The sequence below is a fragment of the Lontra canadensis genome, unplaced genomic scaffold, assembly GCF_010015895.1.
Source record: "Lontra canadensis isolate GAN:19392208 unplaced genomic scaffold, GSC_riverotter_1.0 scaffold99, whole genome shotgun sequence".
Taxonomy (NCBI): domain Eukaryota; kingdom Metazoa; phylum Chordata; class Mammalia; order Carnivora; family Mustelidae; genus Lontra; species Lontra canadensis.
The window spans coordinates 7373794-7382716 of NW_022631093.1; the positions used below are offsets into that span (position 1 = coordinate 7373794).

An 8923-nucleotide genomic window follows, 5' to 3' on the forward strand; every position below is an offset into this window, starting at 1 on the left:
GTTTGGAGGCTCAAGGTACAGCCAGGGGAGGGGTGCCTTGGTGGTTCAGTCGGTTAAGCGGCTGAGGCTGACTCCTGATTTCCTCGGCTCAGGCCCTAATCTCAGGATCCTGGGATCAAGCCGTGCTCAGCGGGGAGTCTGCTTCAGGATTTTTTTCTCTCTCTCTCCTCTGCTCTTCCCCCCTGCTTGGGGCCGTTCTCTCTCTCTCTCAAATAAATAAATAAATCTTAAAAAAAAAAATACAGCAAGGACAGTAGGAGGGATCAGGACTTGAGGGCTGGGGGCCCCAACCCTCAAGGTTGTCTTGTCCCTCAGAATCCTGCCCAGAGACCTCCTGCCCCAGTGGACCTTCTGGTACCTCATAGAAAGTGCCAGTGTAAGCTCTAAGGACAAAGACCTTCATAAGGCTCCCAGGGAAGGAGGGATAGGATTTGGGGGCTACTGGGCAGGGCGGGGGGATTAGATGGCCTCAGGGCCCAGAAAGGCTAAAGAATGTTGGAGAGGGGAGCTGTGAGCCAGAGACTCTGAAAGGAAGAGACAGGTAGGCTGAGGGAAGACGGGGTAATGGGGAACCAGCCTCATGGTGTATGTCTGACCCTGGGGACAGAAGGAGGACAGGGGACCAAAGGCTGGGGCCAGAGAGACCATCCCTGTGGCACCTGGAGGGAAGCCTTGAGCCCTGGGCTACTGGGCTGGGCTGGAGGAGAAAGGGAGGGAGGGTGAGCATATGGGGTCTGAGTCCTTGGGAGCTAGAGCCAAGGCCACCAGGGGCCAAGGGGCACAGCCAGCTGGGAGTGAGACCTGCAAGGCAGTGCCCAGGGGAAGGGAAAGGATGGCACAGGAGCAGAGGCAGCATGGAAGGAGAAAAACAAAAGAGTGAAGAGGGAGGGGGTAGAGAGAGCAAGGCAAGGAGGAGGAAGGGAGAAGGGAGCGGAGAAACAGCCTCACGCACAGCCTTGTGGAAGGAAAACGGAGGCAGCGCACAGGGTGGGTCACAGCGTGTGTGGCGGCTTGGCCCCAGGTCTGCAGTAAGTCTACTGACTTTCCTGTCCCTTCCCCAGCATCACAGAGGTATGTCCTCTTGCCACATTTGCGCTCAACTGGCCAAGAACCTCCCAAACTGATGTCGCGGTGGAGGTGAGGCGAGAACAGTCCTTTTCATCTTCCCTAGAGTCCTCCGGTCAACAGACCTTGGAAAGTTATTCCTTTCACCACAGGCCTCTGGGCAAATTGGCCCCTTTCTCTCTCTGAAAGGAGATGATGTGTCAGGGTAGAATTCAGGGGAGAGACTTGCTTGTTCTAGAAAGATCTCCAGAGAGTAAGATGCAGTCTCAAGCTAGCAGCTACCATATGGTCAAGAAACCAGGTTAGGCCCTCTCTAACCTAAATCCCATTTGCTACATAACATGCACACGCGCGTGCACACACACACACACACCCCTGTAGTGACTGGTGGCTAAAGAGGTCACTGCCAGTTTCTCCATGCCAGGATCTCTGTGCACATCTGGGTTTCTCTGTGTCAAGAGGAACATGCTCAGATTTCCAAGCTCCTTAGTCTGTTGCCATGGGAACATTCAGTCAGTCTCCTAGAACTCTGGCACTGGGCCTGGCCCCTGTGGTGCAGGGGAGGAGAGAAGAGGTGGAGGGTGACAATGAGATGGAGGGAAAGGCTCCTGGGAGGGGCTGGTGGGACACATTTGGGTCAGGGTGACATCTTGCTATCTCATTCCTTGGGACCACCTGCCCTCTCCCGTCTGCCTCAGTAGACTTCTAGGCCCGAGCAGTGGGGAAGAGATGTCAGAACAGAGGCTAGAGCTCTGTGGAGGATTCTTGATCACTGCCTGGGTCACCAGGGGGCATTGAGGGATATTAGGTTTTGAGTGGGAGCTGAGGTCTGTTTAGCCCTGTGTCCCATGCTCAAACCATCTTGGGGACACTGGGCAGCGCTCCAGGCCTGAGGTCCCTGGATAGAATGTCCTCAGGGCTGGAGCTGCTTTAGCTGGCTCTCCCTTCCTTTCTTGTGTGTGTCCCACACCCTGAGAACCTGCTTAAAATGGGATTTCCAGGCTGTGACGTCAGAGGAAAGCCAGCAGCAGCTCCAGCCTGTGCCAGCTCTTCCTTGATCAGCAGAGCTGAGCCGATCCTTGCTCAGCCTGGAGGAAAGAGGGTTAGCAGAGGAGGGAGGGTTTCTGAGGGCTCTGGATCATGGTCCCCATATCAGTGCAATCCATGATAGTAGGGAGAGACAGTAATAGGGAGAAGCAGGCTAAAGCCACAGCTGGCTTCCTCACAGCCTTAAATTTCAGCCAGTTCGTGGTCATTTCCCTTCCCAGTTTATCTAGTTTTTCCCTCTCTGCACTGAGTCAGGCCTTCCTGGTGGAGGAGGGTACCTCAAGTATTAAAGCCATTTGGGTTCTGCCTGAGAACTTGTCCCATATCTAGGCTGGAGGCCGGGAGGGATCAGAGGGATACCTGCAAGGATGGAGAAGCCCACTAGGTGGCGCAGCTCACTCTCAGTGTGGGATTCCCCACCCCTGCAGGGGAGACTCTTCAGGCAATCAGTCTGCCTAAGGTCTGGCGAGCAGGGTGCCTCATGCCCCACTCCGTGGAGTTGGAGATTCATGAAGAAAACATCCTTACAGGTGCATAAAACAGCTATGGATTCTCAAGTCATCACTTCCCAAGCCCAGCCTGTGTGCCCACACCCAGTATTCTCACCAGGGGATGGTCAGACCCAAAGGGCAGGTACTCCCCTTGGGTGAGGATCAGGCACCCTCCTGGGATCAGGGGAGTTGCCAAGCTGACCCTGGGAGGGCCCTGCAGCCTAAGGGACACAACATGGGTTTCTGAAATGACATCTAGAGGGACTGTTGGAGCTAATTTCAAGGTCAGGTGAGGAGAGGGACCCAAGCTGTTGGCAAAGGGTAGGGAACTTGGGAGGGCAGGTTAGGTCCAGAGGGAAGGAAGCACACTTGGCCACAGGATTCTCTGGATATGATTTCCCTGCTGGCCACAGTGGCAGTTCCAGGCCTGCCCCAGGTTTTCCTATTCCCTGCCGCTTCCCTTATTTTCATCTGGGGCATGCAGGATTAAAAAAGGAGAGAAAAGACCCTAATTTCCAAACGCTGGGATCCCAAGGTACTTTTGCAAGAGCCAAGGCTGTGGCTCCTTGGTGACCTACCTTTCTCTGACCTCTTCCCCAAAATGACCCCACCAGCCCTGCATCCCTAATGAATTACCATGAATTACCCTCTCCTTTTGTCCCAGCCAGATGAGTGATCAATAAATAATGCTGCTTGAAATATTGATGGTGAGTTTTACACAAGCATCCCTCAGCTGTGCCTGTCATTGGGGAACTCGAGAGCTGACAGAGAACTTCATGGCCCCCCAGAGAGCTCTCTCCTCTCTCTGCCAACAGAGGGTCTATCTTTGCCAAGATTTCAACCTGTTCCCCTCTCAGCCAGAATCGTGACTCACTCCCATCAAGTAAGAAGAGGGAAGGTCCCCCAGAGACTCAGCCAGCAATCTCCAACCTGGCAAGAATCAGGTAAGCTAAACCAAGCAGAAACCCTTCTTGATACTTTTGTCTCAAGACAAAGAGATCCCATTTCCTATGTTCCACGTCCACCTTGGACCTGAGTGATGACTCAGAAGGAGACTTGCACGTTTCCTGTCCCCTAGGTTGACTGTTTAGAGCATGAGCAGCAAGGACTCACAGGCTCCCAGGCTTCTCTGGCCCACACCACTGTCATCTGGTTTTGTTGTCCCTGGAAGAAGGGGAGAAGAGGAGCAGGTGGAAACTCTGGAGCCTTCTTGAGCCCAACTCACCCGGTGCCAGCGCCCTCTGTGGCAGAAGCCAGGCACACTCAGATCTCTGAGTGCACAGTGCCTTCTGCCCAGGCACTCTAGTTCTGCTCCACTTGGTCAGCTCCTGCCTGCACGTCAAGTCTCAGCTTGGATGTGATGTCCCCCTTCATCCCAAGGGGTTCCTGTGGCATCCTGCTCCTCTTCCCAACACTTCCCCCTGGTGGTCATTGCCTATTTCCCCACCAGACTGAAAGCCAGAGTATAGATTATGTGTCTACCTGGCTCACGGTTTCCCCAGCATCTAGCACACAATAAGCCCTTGGCACATTTTTGTGGAATGTTCGAATGCTTCCCTCTAGCATTCTTCCACTCCTGAGAAAACAGCAACCTTCAAACCTCGGTGTCTCTCTGCTGAGCTGTCTGCCTGCACCTGAGGATAGGTGTCCAAACTAAACAGCAGCAGCCCAGATCAACCTCCCTTGCTCTGACTCCCCCTGCTTGTGCTCATGCTCACTTGCTCTCCTTTCTCTCTCTCACACACACAGATGGGAGTCAGCTTTCCAGCCACATTCAGTTCTCACTTTAATTCAAAAGCTAAATTGGGAAGAAGAACAGCTTCACACTCCCAATTTAGCCTGGGAGAGAAAAAGGGAGACAGCCTGGATTTGCCAAAGAAAGGAGAAAAGCTGGGTTGGGGGTGGGGGAGTGGGGGCAAACATACCCAGAGCCCAAGGGAAGACAATGAAACCCTCACCACCCGGCTCCTAAAAATAAACCATCCTGTGGTTTATCCTGGCACCCCAGAGTGACCCCTGTTAAGCCTTTTTCCCATACAAGTGCAGCCATTCGGGGCATTACCCCAGTCCAGGGATGGGATGAGGGGAGCTGGAGAAAATTGTGGTTATTAAAACTATGAAAAGAGGGAGATGCTGCTGCTTTGGTCACTGGTAGTATGAAATCAGGAAGTCCTTCTTAAATCTAACTTTAATCCCTCTTGCAATAGCTGATGGACGATGAATAAAAACAGAGTCTGGGGGCGCCTGGGTGGCTCATTTGGTTAAGCGTCTCTCTTTGGCTCAGGTCATGATCCCAGAGTCCTGGGCTCAAACCCCGCATCGGGCTCTCTGTAGGAGCCTGCTTTTCCCTCTGCCTGCCGCTCCCCCTGCTCATGTTCCCGCTCTCTGTCAAATAAATAAATAAAAATCTTTTTTTAAAAAAAGAAAAAGGAAAAAAAGACACTGAGTCCAATGTCAGCTTGAAGACTAGGTCATCCTGCCAGGATGGCCCTCTCTGAGACTTGACCAAGGGAAATCGAGTCCTAGAATTTCCAAAGATCCCTCCCTTTGCTGATCGGAACAGAAGTGCTACTTCTGCATGGAGCGCAAAGAACACTCCTCTGGGGACATTTCTGAGGATAAAGATTTATTTTTTATTTGAGAGAGCGCACTGGGGAGTGGGGGTGGGTGGAGCAGAGAGAGGATCTTCAAGCAGACTCCCCGCTGAATGGCTCAATGTGGGGCTCAGTCTCACAACCCTGAGATCATTACCTGAGTGGAAGCAAAGACTCAGATGTGCGATTGACGAGCCACCCAGGGGCCCCCATTCCTCACAGGAGCTAACACTTCCTACCTCTTATCTCCTCTTATCAGTATGATTATCTGGAGGGAAGCTCTTCTTCTTGGTTCTGTATTCCAGGTTCCTCTTCAGTCACTCATTTTAACTTCGCCCAAAACAGAGTTCCGGTAAGGGTGAAGTAGATAAGGGGCTGGTTAGATAAGGAAAAAGAGAAGACCCTTCCCTCCCGGGTCTCCAACTACCCTATTGCCCCTGTACCGAGGGGAAGTGAAGCGCCTTTAGGCTGAGCTGCCTGTCAGTAAATTTGGGTGTCCAGTATTCTTGCTCTCTGCCTCTGGCTGGGATGCCCCTGAAGGGAGTGTGTGATAGCCGATGCTGAGGCCTGCAGACCTCACCCTCTCTCCTGGACGACTGCACGGCTCCTTGGCTAGTCTCACACCGGCACTCCACACCCAGCCTCCTAAAGAATTGCCTGTTGGCTCTCTGACTGCTCAGAAGACTTCAGTGGATGGGACAGATAAGGGGCTCCCACAATCGCTGTGTTCCCCACGATAGCACATTTCACACTGTTGTGATTGCTTGTTTGTCTGTCTCCCCCAACAGATGTGAACTACAAAAGAGGGAGTCACCTTTTTACTTCTGTTTGTATCTTTAATGCCTAGAGGAGCAGATGTTTGATAAGTAACTGCTGAAATGACTTGTTCACAGGTCTCTCTGCCCTGCTCAACCTCACCCTTAGAGGGTAAAAGCTCTGTCCAGTTCGTTCTGGGCCCCCAGAGAACCTATGGTTCTTGGCATAAGGTAGGTTTCAGCCAGAGGTTCAGAAGCCAGACTATGTGGATTGAACTCCTGGCTCCCTGACTGCCCAGCTCTCTCACCTTAATCAAGTCACCCGCCCTCTCTGAGCCCCTTTCCTCATTGATGAAATGGGGGTGAGAATCGTACCTATTTCACAAGGCATTGTGAAGACCAATGCCTGTCCAGTTGTTCAGCACAGAGCCTGTCACATAGTCAATATGTCTTGGGGGTGGGGTAGGGGTAGAGAATTCATTTAGAGATTAAGGAAAATCAGGAGAAACAAGCATCCACCACTGACTGCTGTGTCCTGGTGTTTTGGGGTAGGGGGAGTGAAGCCAGTGCCACAGTGGGGTAACCCCGCAGGCTGCCCATCCCCACCTTCCCTCCCCCTCCCACCAGGTCGGCAGAGTCCAAGCTCACCCACCATGAAGCTGAGCAGCCCCGGAGCTGGGCTGGGCGGTGGTGAGGGGCCAGAAATAACCACCGTTGCTATTCCTGCTTTTCTAGGCTGGATGGGAACGCTGCCTCTCTCATCTAAAGGCTGCTCTAGACTTCCTGCACATCAGTGGGCTCTTATGTAACGCTCCCCTCCCTCTGCCTGCCCAACGAGCTTCCAGAGATTTCTGCAGCCAGCTTTGCTGCACACTCAGCTGGGGGTGGGGGGAAGCAAAGAAGTCACCATAGGCCAGATTGTCCTCTAAGCCCAGGGTCCTGACAGCCCTAGGCCTGGGACAGGGGCCACACAGCACAGGGTAAAGGGACTGATGTCCAAGGACAGAAGCCTTTTCTAGCATCTGCTCATTAACTCTGGGATGGAAAGGACCCGGAGAGCTCCACCTGAGTGTTCACCCACTTTCTGCCCTTAACAGATTCTCTGTGCCACCTCCCCAAATTATTATACCTCGGGGTTCTCCCCTTCAGGCCCAACCTAACAATGTGTGACACGTGACTCCTTAGGCAGACTCTAAGGACAGCAACCCAAACCCCAACTCTCTTGGGCAGATACCCCAACCTTGGCCAAATCCTCCACTGTCTCTTCCTGCAGCTCCTGGATCCCATGGGAGCATGCCAGTTCCCCTCTTCAGAGCCAGGGGCCCCCTCCGCCTTAGGCCTCAGCATCACTCCGCATTAGCCCTTCTCAGACTTGCGCTTCTCCACCTGTCCTAGGACTCAGGGTTCTCCTCTGGCACCCAATTTCCCCATCTATAATAGGAGCGCATGAGATGGCTTCACACCCGAACACTCCGGGGTAATTTTTCATCTCCCCTGGTCCTTCTTCATGTCTCCAAGCATTCTCTTCCATCAGTTCACCTTCGGCCTCCTTCCCCCACACCGCTGCCAGACCTGGCCTCTTCAGGTTTCTCCTCGCCCTTCACAACCCTTCACAGGGTGGGAGCAGAGCTGCCTCCAGACCTACTGAAGGCCAGGCCCTCCATATTTCCGGCAGAGCCCATCAGCTATCGGAAAGAGTGACAGGCACCCCATATAGAACCGAAGGGAGAGTCACTTCCTGAGCCCCAGGCTGGGCCACCACCGTGGCAAACCACGAATTGAGCAGCACATGTGGGTGCTGACGTAGTCCAGGGCTGGGGAGGAGGAAGTGGCAATGGAAAAAGGGGCTTGCTTTCCTCTGAGAGCGGCAGCCTGCTCAGCCATGGCTCGAGTTTCTGAGACATGATGGTTCCCACTGGCCTTCACTTAGAGCCTCAGCTGCTGTGGCCAAGTTCCATCCTGCTCTCGGACTCTGCCCCCTACTCCTCTTATTAGCAAGGAAGGTCAGAGTGTAGAGGGCAGCTCAAAACTGCACACCCTCTGAGAGCCTCTCCTCTTTCCCTGGACTTCTGGCACCAGTCACCCAGGGGGCCAGGTGTGAGTCCCAGCCTCATCCCTAATGCTTCTTTAAGTCCTGTAGATACCCGGGCCAGGCTGCAGGAGTGGTTCTGAATCTTTCTTTCCCCCAACCTTCCTTAAAAGTCTTTCCCTTTAGGCTCCAGGCTGGTTGACCCATGAGGGTTGTTGGTCACAAGTTAGGTACTCGAACCCCCAAATGAAATTTGGCTCCTTGGGAGGGGTCTTTTTTCTGTCTCCTCCCCTTTCAGTGCCCCCAGTCAGAGCAAACAGGAATGTGCCATTGGCCAAAAGACGGACCACACTAGAATGCGGATAACCTAGATGCCTCCAGCCCTATCGCTGAGAAGGCAGGTCTAAAGCATAACTCTATCCAGGGAGAAGCATCTCACGCCCTTCTTCTCACCGGTTTCCCTGTGGCTAAGGTCTGGGGGGTGTGTAGGGGCTTTGAGCCAGCTCTTCTCACTGTTTCTGTGGAAGCTGTCTTCCCAGGGCCACACAACCTTGAAGGCAGAGCAGGGCTGAGAAGCCACCTCCTCCTCTGTAGGAGCTGTAGAGGGCAGAATGAGGGAGATGAGGGTGGGGGGATACAGTTTATCCCATCTCATAACCCACACCTTAGCTGGAGGTCCTAGACTGATCAAGGCCTTTCCCCTCCTGAGGCCTTTGCCCAGTGGTCCCCTTTGCCTAGAACACCCTCCTCTATGCAGAGTTGGTTTCCTGTCATCCTTCATGTCTCTGAATAAATGTCACCTCCTCTGAGAAGTCTTCTCTCATCTCTCCATTATGTTATACTTACCATAATCTGAAATCATCCTTTTAAATTATGTAGCTGTTTAACTTGGATACAAGTAACCCACTGAATGGCAATTTCCAGGAGGGTAAAACTACATCT

At 53.1% G+C, this 8923-nt stretch overlaps 1 long non-coding RNA gene across 1 annotated transcript; it reads left to right on the forward strand.

Moving 5' to 3' along the window:
- Positions 1 to 2562: 2562 nt before the first annotated feature.
- Positions 2563 to 3964, forward strand: LOC116855149. Its single transcript, XR_004380300.1, has 3 exons — positions 2563 to 2642; positions 3268 to 3547; positions 3682 to 3964. It is a non-coding gene; the product is annotated as an uncharacterized LOC116855149 (long non-coding RNA).
- The last annotated feature ends 4959 nt before the right edge of the window (positions 3965 to 8923 follow it).